The sequence below is a fragment of the Mus musculus genome, chromosome 3, assembly GCF_000001635.26.
Source record: "Mus musculus strain C57BL/6J chromosome 3, GRCm38.p6 C57BL/6J".
NCBI lineage: Eukaryota > Metazoa > Chordata > Mammalia > Rodentia > Muridae > Mus > Mus musculus.
In genome coordinates this window covers 131968537-131986847 of record NC_000069.6, presented here as the reverse complement: position 1 = coordinate 131986847, position 18311 = coordinate 131968537, and the positions used below count along the sequence as shown (strand labels likewise).

General features: G+C 39.7%; 1 long non-coding RNA gene across 2 annotated transcripts in view; it reads right to left on the bottom strand.

Moving 5' to 3' along the window:
- Positions 1-1745: 1745 nt before the first annotated feature.
- Gm29865 overlaps positions 1746-18311 on the bottom strand; it is a 92005-nt gene continuing 75439 nt past the window's right edge. For both annotated transcript variants that reach the window (XR_376086.3, XR_376085.2), the window contains 2 exons: positions 12526-12619; positions 1746-1899 (listed from right to left, as the gene is read on the bottom strand). This is a non-coding gene — a long non-coding RNA (predicted gene, 29865). The remainder of the gene's footprint in view (positions 1900-12525; positions 12620-18311) is intronic.

Here is an 18311-nt window from a genome sequence, read left to right as displayed (position 1 = left end):
TAGTAAGTGAGCCACCATTTAAATGCTTTCCTTTATAAATGATGGTATGGTCTTGGCGTTTCAGCAAAGCAATAGAACACTGACTAAGATAGTCACATAAATGAATCTCCTTCTATACTGATTAGTCCTGTACATTACCTGCTCATGCGCTTGCTGTTAAAGGGGATTTCCTCCCCTGATGAATATATTTTGTCATGATTCATGTTGATCAGCTAATCAGATAATATTTTTTATATTGTATCTCTAAATCTTTAACAGGTTTCATAACCATTATCTCAGGCTATTTAGAAGTCACAACCATTTTTGTGAAAAGCAAAACAAAACGTTTTTCCTCTCAACTCTGCAGAGTTGTAATTATATTTTGAGAAAGATTCTTAAAATTACATTCACTCAGTGAATGAAAATGTAAATTCTCACATTATAGGTTTTGCTCTTCTACATGATTCTCAGGCCTGGACCTATATCTAAGAGTTAAACTGAGCTATAAGGGGCAAATGCATTCACATCTTGCTGTTTGAGCTTGTTGCCAAAACAAACTTCATTCTCAAAATTATCGTCTGATTTGTTGAGAATGTGGTGAAGAATCACATTCACCAACATGAGAAGCAAAAGCTCTGACCCAACAGAGAAGGTGTTCATCAGCCTGAAGAGCTCCTACATGGCTTCAGTCTAAATACAGAATACAGTTCCACAGGCACACATAATTGGCCCACAGCCACCACTACATTTGTCACTGGGTGGGACTGTGGATGTGTAGACGCTCTGGCAAATAAATACAGTGCTTTGCAGGGCTGGCCTGTGTCAATGTGGGCTGCATCAGGCTACACATGTTCTCTTTAACAATCCCTCTGTGGGATGTGCTTCCCCCAAAGTGCCCAGCTCTTCCTTCCACCTGTAGGCAGGACACTTCACCTGGGGGGTGAGCAGGTGCAGGTGCAGGAATCTAAGCATCAGGAAGCCCTCTGATGATGCCTTGGGAGAGGGAGGGAGGGAGGGAGGGAGGGAGGGAGGGAGGGAGGGAGGGAGGGAGGGAGGACCTGTTTTTAGATCACAGGCTGGTGAGACACCAAAGCCTCAACTGTGACAGGGAGAACAGGAGGGAGAAGTGGAGAGCTGCAGTTTTAAAGGTCTACTAAGTCAAAGTGAACATAGCCGTCCTCCAGAACTGTCCGTTTTGCTTTGATGCAGGCTGAATTTTCTTTGCTTAAGTAAGACTGTGTAAGTAAATATGAAGTGTGTGTTGGGGTTGCAAAAGAATCTATTGAAATGGCCAGAAATTACTTGCCATTTTCTAAACGACTATCTCCAAATTACTACATCGGATCACAATGCCAAGAGAACTTGCTGGTATAAATCGATTTCATTTTTTTGTTGTTGTTGTTGTTTAGGACTGAATTCCTTTTTTAATAATTAAAAATGCAAATGTGGAGGGACATGGGATGATAAGGCATTGATTAACCTCACTTTCTCCCTCCATGTAAAACTTACTAGCCTTCAACTCCCAATGTTCTGGACCCACGAAAATCCATAAAGATTGAGTACATTCAGAGTTTTTCCCACATTCATTCATTTATTTGTGTGTGTGTGTGTGTGTGTGTGTGTGTGTGTGTGTGTGTGTGTGTGTCTGTATGCGCGCGTACGCGTGCGTGCGTCCATGCGTGTGTGTGCGGGTGTGCGTATTTGGAATAGCATGCATATGGAAGGCAGAGCTTCTTATGGAAGTAAGAAGCTTTCTCTCCTTCCATCGCAGAGACTGCAAGAGTGTAATTCAAGACATCAGTTCCAGGTACCTTAACTAACTGAGTCATCTCAAAGTTCAAAACATTCCTTGAAACACACCAACAGTGCTCTACTTGGTGACGACAATAACCCTCCGAAGTGTTGATCTCTTAAGCAACCCTGAAGAAAAAAAAAAAAAAAGAGTCTCAGTCCTGAAATCAGCCAAAGGAGGAAAATTTTACATTGAGAAAAGACTTTGCCTTAGGACTATTTTTCTAATCTGTTTGCATAATCATTCACAACATGTCCTCTGATTGTTTTATACATTGAAAACAAGTTTGAAAACAATGTTTGAAGGTGGTCTATTAAAATAAAGTATGTAATCCTCTCTTAAATATGAGAATTTTACTATTATTACTATTCTCGAAATGACTTTAAAATTTATTTTTATCAATCATTTTTCTTCTTCTATAGATTTAGAATCAGATGCATAGGGATATGAAGGACTGATCCTACTGATAGTATTAGACCTGAAAGCATAACAATGGGGGGGGGAAGATATGGGGTGTTGAAGAACAGAACAATGTTCAAACTAGGCAGAAACTCAACCAGCACATACTTGGACACTGATACAAGAGAAGAAAAGGCATGAATGGTGGCAGGGGAGAGGGGGGTGACTCAACTGGTAATTGTACTTGCGATACAAGCCTGATGACCCAAGTGTAGTCCAGGGAACACATGCAAATGTGGGATGTGGCACTGCTCACATCCCACATGCTCCGTAACTGCAGCCATCCCTCTGGTGGCAGCAAGCTAGGAGGTTAGAGAGCTGGATCCACCAGTAGCCTGCATACTGGGATGTCTACAGAGTGATGGAAACAGGAAGACCCTGCCTCAAAACAGCTTACCCTCTCTCAGGTTACCCACTCACATGACGGTATACACACATACACACACAAGACAGAATGGAAAAGTGAAAGGGAGGGGGGAGGAGGAAGGGAGGAGGGAGGGAGGTAAGGAGAGAGACAGGAGAAAGTGAAATATGAAAAACCTGTATCTAATTATCTTAACCTACGTCCTCAAAAATGACACTTCTGGAAACTAAGCTCCCAAACCATTATAAATCCAGCTGTTGGAAGATTCACGACTCAGATTTCCTATGCGTCTATTATATCATAGTTTCCCATTTCACTGTGTTTCACATCAATGAAGAAATTCTGACATGGGCATGGTCCCAAAGGACTCTCTTGTCTTACTAAAGAAAGACTTGCTCATTCAAGCTCATTGCTGCTCTCCTCAAAACAGCCAAGAAATAGGGGGAAAAAACCTAGATATCCACCCAAAGATGGATTCATTATGAAACTGGTACATTTACAGAATGGACTATTACTTAGTTATTAAGAAAAATTAAACTCTCTAGTATATGGATAGACCTGGAAATAATTATCTGAATGAGGCAACCCAGATCCGGAAAGACAAATGCCACATGTTCTTTCTCAAGTTAATGCTAGTTTCCAGTCTTTAGATATGAATGTTTAAATTGGAGTACACATAGAAGTCAGGGAACCAGTTAGGGGTCATGTAAGGGATTTCAAAGAAAGAGGAATAGAACACAGGTGGTAGGAAAGGAGAAAGAGGAACAATGGAACAGGAAAAGTCACAAGGGCTGGAGGATGGGGGGGGCTGCATAGAGAAGGAAGCATGGAGAAGGGAAACTAACACTGAGGCCATTTGCATTCAATATTTTATTTTTAAATATTTTAATAATAAAGTTATAAAATCGTTTTAATAAAAAATGGAGGTTAATGAAAATACTATATGGTAGGTAACCTACTCCTGTCAGAACTTCTGGAAAAAAATGTATCAATGGGTTTTAAATGAAATTACTCTATAGTAGGAGATAATGCCTAAACAAACACTTCAAATAAAAAGTCTAATAACAGGTATGGGTTATCTCCTTTTGAAATATTTGTCTGTAGGACCCTATAGCTTCCATAAATATTATAGGTTTTTGCCATTGCTTTTGGGTTATCCTCCAAACAAGACCCTGATGCTGGAGATACAAAGTTAAGTTATAGGGTATGAAGAAAGTAAGCAGTATGACCTGGACGCTTCATTCCTATTGGCTAACTTTCATAGTAAGCAGGATGACCTGGGGCGGGAAGTGGGTGCTGCCGCATGGGCCAAGATGTTTACTGCCTTGCATGGGCAGTGAGGCTGCATGCGTGGGCTGCCTGCCAGGCTGGACTGACTGTTCCTCGTGATCCGGACCTGTCAGCCTATCGGTGACCAACCTGAGCAGGAGCGTGTGTGAATTCTGATTGGATGAGGTAGGGTGGAGCTAGATGAGGTCAGTAGGAGCGAGGATAGTAGACGTTGTTGTTGCCGGGAATTAGTTAGGAATATAGCCTTGCCCTAAGTAGAAGTTGTCGTAGCCCTGGGCCTAAGTAGAAGTTGTTTAGCCCTTGCTGCAAGAGGTAGTAGAAGAAGCTGCTGGGGAAGAGAGCTGTAAAGGAAAAATCCCGAAGTAAAAGAAGTTGCTGTGTGAACCCGCCTTGGTGTCCATGTTGTTCTTGTCTCTGCGGAGGACAGTGACAACCTGAAAGCTTCCTTCCTATTGGTTAGCTTTCGTAGTAAGTAGTGTGACCTGGAAGCTTCCTTCCTATTGGCTAGTTTTTGTAGTAAGCAGTATGACCTGGAAACTTCATTCCTATTGGGTAGCTTTCGTAATGCTGGAGGATTCAGTGTGTGCTGTAAGGAGAGAGAAATCATCTATAGTTTTACATGGCTATGAGCCTTGTGAGCTACAATAACCACCAGCTTGACGTGATATGCCCAGTTGGGGATACAGCAAAGCTACAAATATTATGGGCATAACCAACCACTTTTTTTTGTAGGATTTACAGCCCAGTCCACAATATGTAACTCATGCTTGGCCCCATTAACTAGACTGAAACCTTGTGGCTGGGTAGGTCATTGGCCCTAGGGCAGGTCTACTGTTATTATTTTGATAAATGGACATAGTGAGTAATAAACTATCCCTACATTCTTATCTTTGTGCCCATGGATTAGTGCATCCCTCAACTCTCATCAGAAAAGCTTCTTTTAACTGTAAATAACTATTTATGCTTTCCTCCGCACACCCTGTGATTTTGGATGGTTTGATCGTGTGAAAAATCTATATGTAGTCCTCACACCAAGTTGGCTGTTCCCTAAGTCTCTACTCCGTCTTTATCTCTGTGCATCTTGAAGGCAAGACAAACTGTGGGTTGAAGGTTTTGTGGGTGGGTTGATGACTCTTTTCCTGGAAGTCATGCATGGCTAGGACGTGGAGCTCTAAGGTCGCCAAGGGCCACAAGGCATCTCTTCAGTGGGTGAGATTGCCGACTGTGGTAGTTTAAATAAAAATGTGACACTGTTAGGAGGTGTGGCCTGTTTCTGGGGATGGGCTTTGGGGTTTCAAATGCTCAGGTCAGGCCCTGTGTCACTTTTCCTGCTGCCTGCTAATCCAGAGGTAGAAGTCTCAGCTATCTTTCCAGCACCATATCTACCTGCATACTACCATGCTTCTTGCCATGATGATAATGGACTATACTTCTGAGTCATAAGTCATCCCTAATTAAATGTTTCCTTGAGCCTGATAAATACAGAGGTATATGCTCACAGTCAACCACTGGACGGAGCACAGGGCCCCCAATGGAGGAGTTAGTGAAAGGACTGAAGGATCTGAAGGGGTTTGCAACCCCATAGGAAGAACAACACTACCAACCAACACGACCTCCCGGAGCTCCCAGAAACTAAACCACCAACTAAAGAGTATATGTAGAGGAACCCATGGCTCCAGGCCTTGTCTTGCAACAATAGGAGGAGAAGACCTTGGTCTTGTGGAGGCTTGATGCCCCAGTGTAGGGGAATGCCAGGGTGGCAAGGTAGGAGTGGGGGTGTGGAAAGGGAGCACCCTTATAGAAGTAGAGGGAGGATGATGGGATAAGGGAGTTCCAGAGGGGAAACTGTAAAAGGGGAAAACATTTGAAATGTAAAGACATAAAATATTCAATTAAAATAAAGAATTGTCATGGTCTCTTCATGGCAATAGGAATCATAACTAAAATGTCAGTCTTCTGAATATTTGCTGAGATAGCAGTGGTTCTGTGCTTTTCCAGTCCACTGGATCTCCTGATTCCCTGAGTCCTGAAAAAGAGGCTTCAACCCACAGAGAAGGGTACTGGTATGCTCTATGAAACACTTACACAAGCCACACAAAATCCCTGCATGGAGGTGGGAGATGGCCACCAAGTCTCACCTCAGGCAATTGATGGCCAGTTTTCAGTGAGGCTAAGGACTATGGATAGATTTATTATGCTGCAATAGATAGCCAAACACTCAATAGTATGTGGGCAGCATAAATTTGACTGAATAAATTTAGAATAAAAGGAATGAGAACACAATAGGATCAGGGGAAGGGTATAGATATGGGGGGAGTTTGACGAAGAGGGTGAATATGTTCACGACACATTTTATGAAATTCTGAGAGAATTAAGAATAAAGATTGAAGGAATGGGGCCACTTTATCTTCCTGCTGCCACTCTGTTACAGAGTCTTCTTGCTTGTCTTCATTCTTCTCTCCAGTTGCAGCTTTTCTTTTTGACAGCTAGCCTATGACCGCTTCAAACCACAAGCCACCAGACCAGCAGCAAGCTCACTGAATGGGCCTCAGCATGAGCTGCTCCAAGTGCACACTGACCGTCCCTTACAAATCTCTCCTCTGTATCGCATGCAGTGGCTCCCCCTTCACATGTGTCATGACTGAAACTGAATTGCAGTCAGAGTGTAGGACTGGATCCTACTTGCAGTGCTGGCAACAGGATGCTGGCTGAGTTTGAGACATAACATTGAGCAGTGATGACTACAAGCCTTTTGTTTTCCCCAATGGGACAAGTAGTATTGTCATTATATGGCCGTTTTACCATGTGTATATGGGAATAGAAAATTGCCTCTCTAGAGCTCAAAACCCCACAGTTATAAGATGTGCCCTTAAGGCATATGTGAGGAGCCTCTTACACAGCAGAATTTGGTGAGATAATAAAAGCCAGATAATAAAAACCTCAAACCTTGACCTGCTCACATCAGTGAGACAGGATTCACTCTTGTAAGAGAAGTGATTCAGTGTGTACTTAAACACTTGGTGCATTTGGAGCCAGGGAGCAGACCAAGGAAGCCAGTCCTCAATGATAGTCCCCCAAAGGACCACACCTTCGACTATCTACATCCTTGTTGAATCTTTCTCTTTGATCTTAATTCTCTTGACATAGAATAGGTTCTACTTTGTTCTCACACTGGGAAAAGAAGGCTATCATGTAACTACAGAACTTGGCAGAAAACCCAGTACCTTTCTTGCTGCTCTGAGATGGGAGGTGGATCTACCCATATCCATAATGGAATGCTTAATAGGCTCTATTCATCCTTGTGGTAAGGCCCACACTGAAATGTCCTATCCACCTCCAATGACAATAACTTGGCTCCCTCTTGGTCTACTATGCCTGGTATTTTTACTCTGTCTCCCCTCACTCCTTCCCATCAGCCGCATCAATACCAGATCAAATCACCCAAGAATACTCTACCCATTATGTCACCTTCCTATTAAATAGCTCTTCAAAGGGCCCCGTTGTGCGTGGGGATAAAGTCTAAACTCTTTCATCTTTCTTCCATCTCTATTTCGATCTCATTTTCTCCTGTCCTCCAGAATGAACTTCCTCACTCTAGCAAGGTTCTCTCTCAACACACAGCTCTGCCACGGGATTGCCTCCACACTCATCCAATGGAAGACTTCTAATCCCACAGTTTACCTGCATAAACTGTGCTCACTCTCATCTCAATTCCTGCCTGCTCTGTGAGGCTCTCTGGTCTCCTCTCACTAACTTCTGTCATGCTTATTGTATAAAGCATAATTAATTTTCTGTATATATACATATAATTAAATTTTCTTCAATTAAGTCATAATTATCTCAAGGAAAAGATACTCTTTGGTTTCTCAACACAGTGGGACTGGTGAATTTATTTCCCCTCTTATTTTCCTCAAATGAAGTACTTTAGGGGAAAATAAATTTTCTCAGCTCATATTGAAGCAATCATACTGACAGCTTTCTGTGAAATTGTTAGTTAAACTACTGTTTTCTCTGACGGTCACACTCAGGAGAGGAAGCTAGAGCCACTAGCTCTCATCTAAGTAGGAATGCCTCCTTTTAATTAAAAATATGAGCCCCCTTGATGCTGGTGATTGTACACTTGACACTATACCTAACAGAAACTATCTGCATCGCCTGACACTTCTAAGTACATTTACATTAATCACAGTCAGCAGCATAGCCATGAAGTTAGAAATTGCTTTATGGCTCTCTGTGGCATATGCCATTTCTGTGGTTTGTTCGTAGTTAATTGAGGTAAGTATAGATTCCAGGGCACTTTAGCATAACTCCATTTCTCAAAAATCTCACACTCTTTTATTTCACTAGAGCTGCCCTAAATGAGGTTTGTTTTGTTTTGTTTTGTTTTGTTTTTTCCCTTAAGAAATGTCACTGTTTTCCTTATTAGCACACAGAATAATTTTTGACTTGGTTTGAAGGCAAGTGTGCAGAAACAGAGAAGTGACCATGTGACCTCCAGTGACCCCCATGTAATTGCCATAAATACAACAAAATGCTAAAATTTCATACTAATGAAGACAAGTTTATAATCAATACAAACATACAAAAGCCATGTAGCATAAAGAAAATACTGCAGAAAATGAAGTGCAACCTCTTTCCCTTAGAGTGTGGAAAGTTTTTTCCTCTCCATTGGGGCCTTCTCTTGTTTCCTTTGAAATTTATATCAAAGCATTCTATGATCCATGTATATTTTAGATTTACAAGAAATAATATAAGCAGAGTATCTGTAATCTGAAAATGTGAAATGCAAAGAATTTGATTGACCTGGTACCACAAGTGAAAAATATCCATATCCAACCTAGATGACCTGTCACAGCCAAAACTCAGGCACATTAACATATCCTAAAACACAGTTGTGAATGCTGTATAAGCAAAATATAAATGAAAGCACACATATGTGAATAAAAGATATAAATTATACATGACTGAGTACCACATTTAAACTTGAACTACATTTCCAACATGAATATTTTAAATATGTCCCATTCCAAATACATCCCCCTAAGTAAAAGGAACACCCACAAATCTAAACCAATTTTCACCCAGGCTATTTGGATAAGGTCCACTCAACCTGTACACCGAATTTTTTCATGTTCAGGAAACCTTACAAACCCTTCCTTTGTAGTTCTACCAGCCATCCATAATGTTAATAATCCCAGAAAATACCCATTTGCTCAGCCTAAAACAACCATCAAAGAAAATTCACTCACTAAATGTCCTGCCTGTCTATGATGAAATAGTCTAAAATGCTATACAACATACAATACAACAATCTCCGCACTCCTTACATGATTTTATGAACAGGTCTGTATTCTACGTCATAGTAGACTTGACAATAAGACTTTGATCATAGTCCCTTTTTGCTTTTATGTGTTTAGCCTAAAGCATCCAATTCCTTTAATCGATGTTCATATAGAGCCTCCTTGATCATTGTACTTATTGTTGTCTGGGACCCCTCCAGGTCTTTCTTGTTTAAGAAGTGGTGGTCGGGAGAATAGAGATGACTCCAGTTCTTATGCAATCATGGATGATGTCTCCTGGTTTGTTTCCAGGGCTCTTTGTGAGGTAGGCCATTGGTGCTCTGGGCGGGGGGAGGCAATCTGAAATCATTTCTTACTTGTGTGCATCAGAGAGTTCATCTTTTACAAGTTGACATTCAAATAATCAAGAACTCATCCTTTGATTTATTCCTGCACCCGGCAGCTTTTTTTCCGCATCACAGTTAGTAAGTTCAGTTGGAGAGATTTGTTCCTTTAAAGTTTTTTTTTAATATTACCAGTCTTTCAGGGCAGCCTTCCTCAGAGGTCGCCCTACCACCATGTTTACCCCCGTCAGTCTCACATTTTGCTTCCTGTCTTTCAGGGAGTCCTTAACACACAATAAAAGCGTTTTCCCCAAAGACATGGGAACTATTTTTAAAAGTGTCTTTTATCAAATAGTTTATTTTTACAGTGTGTATTAAAGCAATCTGACCGTGTTTTACAAATTCCAACATCTTGTCCTGGGAACTAGTGAAAGCAATTTTTCACATATTTCTACTGAATGCATTTAAATGCAAGAGAATTCCACTGATCTCTAGGCATTAGCAAGTTAGAGTTGCCAGTTATAGAGCCTGGTCCCTCACCTCACGACATTCTGTATCTGGAATTTCTTTGTAGATTTTTTTTTTTCCTTTTTACAGCTGGCTTTGTATTCTCTGTTTGTTTGGGTTAGTTGGTTTCCTAAAAGGTAAAATATGAAGGCTACCCAAAATGAATATGATACCAATATATCCATGTACTTATAGATAGGAAACTACTCAGATAATGTTGTATGATGCTGTGTTTATTTAAATTAAGGTTACAAAATAATTGTAACTCACAGTAAGAAAAGAAGGTTCATTTTCGGATCTTAGAGTATGTGACAGTATGAGAACTTCATTGAAGTCACTGGAACCACACAGACCCCCTCCTCCGCATGTACCCATGGTCCTTATATACTAACACTTATTGTAGCATTTGTAAAGATGCGCCATCAGTCAGGACTCCTAAAACATATTGAGACAGCATGCAAGGATGTAACATCCCCACAATTGATGACCATCCAAAACTGGGAAACAAATGCTAAGTTGTATTCTGGAGTACAGTTGTCAGCCATGTTCACAATATCTGCACTACAGTCTTTATATCACGTACAGAACACAAAGCATGAGCTCTGCATCTGCTTTCTCTCAGTCAAGGGTACAGATGAGCTTCAAATTCCAAAGGCCAGCGCCTTAGAATCACTCTGTTAATGGTCAGCATTGCCCTCTAGTGGCAAGCACGACTAACCACAGCTTTGTCCTCCTTCAGTGACCCCAGAGGGCAGCCAGACGGGGCAGATTTGAGGAAGAGAAAAAGTACCAATGTTGGCAACACCAATTATCAAATGGAACCAGATTTTGACATTTATGATTTTTTTTTTTAGCATGAGCATTTTTTTCCAGTCTCTGGTGGAAGCCTGGAGGTTCATGGAGCCTGATGGAAAAACTAAGGATACTGGTCTGAAGTGTGTGTGTGTGTGTGTGTGTGTGTGTGTGTGTGTGTGTGTGACGTGACCTCAGGAGGTCTCTCAGGATCTCATGTAAACTAAAGAGTGTAAGTGTAGATCTTGCATGTGTGCAGGTCTTGTATATGTGTAGAACTTGCATTTTGCAGATCTTGCATATGTACAGATCTTGCATGTGTGAAGATCTTGTATATGTGTAGATCTTTCATTTGTATAGATCTTGCACGTGTGAAGATCTTGCATATGTGTAGATCTTTCATGTGTGTATATCTTGCATGTGTGCAGACCTTGTATATGTGAAGATCTTGCATATGTGTAGATCTTGCATGTGTGAAGATCTTGTATATGTGTAGATCTTTCATGTGTGTAGATCTTGCATGTGTGCAGATCTTGTATATGTGTAGATCTTGCATGTGTGAAGATCTTGTATATGTGTAGATCTTTCATATGTGTAGATCTTGCATGTGTGATCTTGCATATGTACAGATCTTGCATGAGTGAAGATCTTATATATGTGTAGATCTTGCATGTGTGAAGATCTTGTATATGTATAGATCTTTCATGTGTGTAGATCTTGCATGTGTGTAGATCCTGCATGGGTCTCCTTTTATTGTCTTCATATGTTGCATGACAAACTAAGAAAGACAGTGATCAGTCAGTCAAAAGCAGAATCAAAAGCTCCTTTATTCAGAAAAGTGATGAGACTTTAGAGATGAAAAGAGAAGAGGAAGAGAGAATAGTTTCTACCTCCATTTCCAGGTACAAAGGAAACAAAGAGGGAGGGGGAAACTCTTTAGTTTCCTAACTCTCTTAGAGAAATCAAGCACACACATACATATAAATAAATATGTAAAGAAACAAAACAAAACAATACAAAAGAGGAAACACATACTTAGGCTGAATACAAATATGGAGCCTTTAACTTTCTCCAAGAGGTGGTCAAAACTAGGTAACTTAGTAATGAATCATCTATTGCAGTTATTTTGTGTATGGCTGTATGTACATGCAAGCATGTGTGTGCAGGTACAAATGTATACATGATATGGAAGCCAGAGGACAACCTTGGAATCTCAAGAGCCTTCCACCTTTGTTTTGATACAGAATCTAGAACTTGCCAAGTAGATTAGGCTAGCTGTCCAGAGAGCCCCAGGAGCCCACCTGATGCTGCCTCCCTAGCTCTTAGATGACATCCATAGGCAACCATAGCTGGTTTTTTGTATGAGCTCTGGATCCTCCTGTTTCACTGATGGAGCGCTCTCACCAGCCCTGTTGCAATCACTTTTGACGAGAAGCAAAAAAACAGATGCAGAAATGTGACTTGGCTCCTTGAGATCCTAAGTCAGCCAGGAGAATGCTGTGATTTGGATCCCTGCTTGGGGAGCACTTTTTCATCCTGTGGATGTGGCACACCTAATGACAGCAAAACATCTGTTCACCTTGACACCTGCCTTTGAAGAAAACCAAAAGCCAGATAAGCTCCCGCACATGCTCCAGCCAGGTCTGATGATCCTCTGAAAGGTCTGAGGAAAGTAAATCCCAGGGATCAAATATCAGCGCTCACTCCTTGAGGACTTACCTGTTCACAAGGTCAGGCTAGGCAACGTATTCGTAAATGCAGCAACAGTATAGGCTGGCAAATAGCCTTCGTAACCGCAAAGGGATTCTTGGTCCTGAGGAAAAGAAAGACCATGTTTTGACTTTCAGGATTTCTACAACTCCAAGAAGATTTATAATTCTATAAATCAGAATACTGCCACAATGGAGAGGCCCAGAGAGGCTAAGGGAATTACTCAAAGACACACAGCTCTTCAGTGGCTTAGTCATATGCATCATCTAATTCAATTACTATTAACTGGACGCTTGGAGGGCTTTGGATTTGTACAAACCTGCTGTGGTTTGGGAGCAAGTGAGAAGCACGCTGCTCAGTGTCTTTGGAACGTACTTCAATGAAGTGACGCTTGGGTAGCTGCTTGATGAATGAGTTTTCCAACTGCTTCTTATTCTAACATAGCCGTAGAGCAATAATGACGACGTTACATTGTTTCCCTGGTGCCTCCTAAATCCTTGCTACATCCACTAACTTTGGTATGACACTCATATTCTATATCCTAAATGTTTTGTTTAAAATGACTTAAATATCTCATAATATTCTGTCTCCAAAACAAAAAAAGGAGCATATCTCAATAAAAAGCTTTTATCGTGAACTCTGTGACACTGGGAATCTCCTTTCATTGGCCTGGTTAGGATGGCCATGTCTAATTTGACCTGAGTTTCCGCTAAATTATACTTGAAATCTTTCTCTGGTTAGATTGTTTGAATATCAGATGAATCTTTTCGTGTGACATGAATAAATACAGAGTTACAGAAAGGACAGAAAAATATATAAAGCATTTGTTATGCCACTGGAGAAAATAACATTTTTAATACAGAAAGATATATATATATATATATATATATATATATATATATATATATATATATATATATATCAAGTTTTCAGTTTGGCAACTGAACATCCTGTAATAGTATATAAAGTAGTAAAATTGAAAACTCAGGTTTATTTATAAATTGACTTCCAGTTAATATAAGTGCTTCGAGTGAGAAATGTCCCCCATAGGATCCTGTATTTGAAATCTTGGCCACTAGTTGGCAGCACTGTTTGCATGAGGTTATGGGACTTTTCAAGCATGAAGCCTCACTGGAAGAAATATGTCACAGAGAGCTTCGAGAAGTTATACCCTCGTGTTCTCTCTCTAGGCTGGCTGTGTGAGAAGCGTGATCACCCAGCCCCCAGCCTTGACAACCTGCTGCTGCCACGACTGCTTAGCCACTGTGGATTCTCCCTCCAGATAGTAAGTCAAAGTAAACGCTTCTTCGATGTGTTCCTTTTATGCATTTTTTACAGTAACTAGTAAAAAAAAATTGTTATCAGGAATAGAGTTGTTGCTGCACAGAACATGACAGTGTGGTTTTATGGAAGTATGTGGAGGACTTTGTAATCTTGAACTCAAAAAGTGGTCGAATGCTACAGAGCTTGATGGACCATTCTAGTAGGAGCCTGGAAGTAGTACTAGGAGTGAAGTGGGTGGTGGAGATCCAATTCACTACACATTAGAAGTATAGTTCTAATAAAGACTCCATTGGTCAGTGGGTGAGAGCCCAATCATGTGATATTTGGACAAATAACTGCAAGTTGCCTGTCTGTGTCTTCAAAGCTTGAAAGTCTTTAATCCCAGCACTTGGGAGGCAGAGGCAGGTAGATTTCTGAGTTTGAGACCAGCCTGGTCAACAAAGTGAGTTCCAGGATAGTCAGGGCTATCCAGAGGAACCCTGTCTCGAAAAACCAAAATAAATAAAATAAAATAAAATAAAATAAAATAAAATAAAATAAATGGACTAATTTCTTTGGTGGAGGAAGTTTCAAGACAGCATAACATTGAGTCTCTGGTGCGGGCACTACTGACAACTCTTATCTTGGTCCACAGTGACACAGAACAAGTGGGACAAAAAAGAAAATTGAAAATGTACACATGGGAGAGAAAGGGAACACTGGGAAACTTAATGTCGCCACAAAGGCATGTTCTCAAAAACATACTGAAATTGTTAAAAGATGTTACCATCACTAAGGGGCATGCTTTGCACCAGAAAACTAAGAAAGGTGTTCTGGGTGCAAGACTTCCCTTGCCCCCATCTAAGCTTCTGCCCTATGAAAAGAAAAGGCCTAAAGAGATCTCTGCCATAGCCAAAACTCAAGCACTGTTATTTTAATGTTTAAATGTCTACTACTATTTACTATCTTTATTAAGGAAACTATACATGTGATCAAAATGTCAATATCATGTTAGTCAGCCTAATTAAGAATTATTCTCCGTCTTCTTAGATAGTTAGATGAGTAAGAGGCTATTGAAACACAAAATCATCAAAATTAGTCACTCCTGGTAAAAAGAAATAAAAGAAAGCGTTTCAAGTTAATTCAAGTCAATCATTGATTTTGAGTCTCTATTATGTTCTCAGCATCTCCCTGGGAATAAACATTCATTGCTAAAAGCATTCTTGGAACATTGGTCTATGTGAAGATTTTGAGCTATTTAGAATTTATTAGAAACTGAGTCCCTGTTCCATACCAATATCTCCTTATGAAAATTTTTCTAGAACATATATATGAAATATATATAAATTTACTTTGAAGTTAAATTTAGAATAGTGGTAACTTTACCTAACTTTCTCCAGTGAATTAAAATTTTAATTTGGTTTTTTTAATTTTACTATGAAATTGTTGTTCCCATTGTATAGCATAACAAAGCAATTATTTATAGGACCTAATCCTAACCTCAAGAGCATAGAGTACTTAAGAGTCAGGATGGCCTACTATCAGCAGTAAAGACCTCAGACTACATCATTTGGAACTAATTTCAGAAGATATTCTGATTTTTCCATCTTATTTTCCCATGTTGGAACTAGCAACCATCAATTAGTGGGAATAAGATATTATAGTTTCACTTATATTTTGAAATAGCCCATGATAAACATGTTCATTTTCTCTTAGTTTACCACATTTCTTTATAAACAGGCACTATATCTTACTTATATTTGTACCCCACTAAAGCCTAAAATGATGGCTTGCATGTAGAAGATACTCAAGGGGATACTCTGTGAATTAAATTATTAAATAAGATACAAGTAGGTTATCACTGAGAAATAGCTCTCTGCATAACATTAGTCTATAATTCACTGGCATAAGGAGACATTTGTGTAGCCCAAGATTCTGTTGGTTACAATTTATGCTGGGCTCAACTAAGAAGTCATGTCTAACATCTACAGTCAACTGCAGGTCCCTTGAGGACTGATTCATCCATAAAGACCTCAGATAGGGTGATTCATGTCTGTTCTCATCGTCTGTCATGGTATCTTGGGTTTGTTCTCATTTTGGAGCAAGATTCTAAAAGACAGCAAACCTACCCAAGCTACTTGGAAGTCTATACTCAGAATGAGGGTAGGATACTTGCCAGAAGATTTTCCTGGCCAAAAAGATCCAGGAAACAAGCCTATATTTTGGTGTTGAAGGAAAGGACTTTACTTTTTAATGTCAGGAACTGTATGTTTTGTTTCAGAACTTGCACTCACGGGGTTGGAGTGAAGATTTGGGTGGGTTTGAAATCAATTTAATGCAAAACTTCTCACTTGGAGACATTTATCATCATAGGAATGTTATTAATGCAGTTCCCTGAATGAAACATTGCCACGCTAGAATCGCTATAAATTCCCACCAGTGCAATACTGGTACAAATGTCCTGGGAATAACCAACCAGTTTCTAGTTGAACTTTTTTATCTGTTTACCACATAAGATGAAACCCACACCAGGAACCATGACTGAGTGAAGACCTTTTGACTACCTAGGTCATAGACTTTAGGGAAGAATCTAATACTATTATTTTTTAAGTGGGCATAGCATTAAGCAGACTTCTAATGATGCCATGTTATGCCTACATATTAATACATCTTTCAGCCCTCTTCAGAGACACTTGTATTTGTAGTAGACGGTGATAACACAGAGAAGCACAAGTGACCAAGGCACAGAAAAAAAAGAGAATGCATAATACTGAACCCTAAATAGGACATAAGACACTGCAGAACCTCCTACGAAGCCTCAAAGATCACTGTAGAAGAAAAGAACAGAGAGAATATGAGACCCAAAGGCATTGGATAACTTCAAGGAAACAGTATGTTCTTGACACAGCAGGTTAGCCATACATATGGAATAATAGCATGTGTGAGCATGTACAAGACCTATGTAAGTCTTGGGCCAACCAAATCTCAGGATGGAGAGGGGAGGCTCAAAGGCCCACCACAGCTATGGAGCTATTGGCAACTATTAGCAGCTGAGAGATAGAAAGAGGAGTTTTCTCTAAGAGAGTCACCCATGGTAAATTGGCGATATTCTAGTGGAAGGTTATACATCTAAGAATATTTGAGCATCACAATTTGACCCTGATGTTAAAAATGAATGAATGAATGAATGAATAAATAAATAAATAAATAAATAAATAAATAAATAAATGGAGGGGCTTAAAGCTGGGTCAGTAGGAAAGGGAGTAGACCTTGAAAGAACTGAGGGAATGAATATCATTAAAATATATACAAAACCCCCAAAAAAATAATTTTAGAAGTCTAAAATCCCATTTTTTTCTGCCTTTCACTTTGAGGAGAAACTTTTTTCTTTGCAAAGAGAATAAACTTTAAAAAAAACCTTTATCTTAATAACTTGTTTATGTATTCATTTTTTCAATGTCTATTCTGGAGATATTAACAACCCTCTCAAAGCCTAGTATGTGAAGACACACAGAACGTAGTTAAAGTATTCTTGGCTAGTACTCTGAGTGCATCTTATTGGTATAATTAGAGACATCATCTTCTCCTCTCACCTCCAAAAGATAAGACACAAACTTTGCCAGCAAGTAGTCCATCCATAGGAAACTGTGGGATACTTACCTGCCATATAGCAGATGCTGGGGTTGGGAAAAGTATGGAGTATTCTAGGAACAGAAACTACCCAGAGGGTAAACATTTGCCCCAGATGCAAGACAGTGGGAGGATAATTCGTAGAGAAAGAAGCATAAATCTGAATGAGTTTTTAGCTGAAAACATCCTATGTAATTTAGATTATTGTACTTTATTTAATAAAGAGCCTATCAACGACTGAGCATGGAAACTCCCTGGTCCCTTCTGTGTGTTATAAAAATAGTTCTGATACTAATGGCAACAAAGAATCTTAAAGAGACAAAACTGAAAGGTAAGTTTGGAAGACCAGGGTAAGGAAGGAATACAATAGGACCCAAGTAAACACACAACTCCCTTTAAAAAAGAAATAAATTAAATAAATATATTATTTAATTTTTAAAATTGAATAACTAAATTAGATAAATAAATAGGAACTTTTTAATTTAATTAAATAAATAAAATTATTAAATAAATAAAATAGGGATTTTAACTATGTAATAACAGAGAGGATAGAACACTCAATCACACACTTTTTTTTTTGTTTTTGTTTTTGTTTTTGTTTTTGTTTTTTCGAGACAGGGTTTCTCTGGGTAGCCCTGGCTGTCCTGGAACTCACTTTGTAGACCAGGCTGGCCTCGAACTCAGAAATCCACCTGCCTCTGCCTCCCAAGTGCTAGGATTAAAGGAGTGTACCACCACCGCCTGGCACACATTTTTTAAATAGCTAGATTTTGTAAATAACTTGTCTCCATTTCTATCCAGAAAGTAAAACCAAGAAACACGTTAACTGCCACAAAAGGGCCCAAACAATATAGGAGCCCAGTTCCTCTTTCCTGGATGAACACGATGTCCTTGTTGGAGAG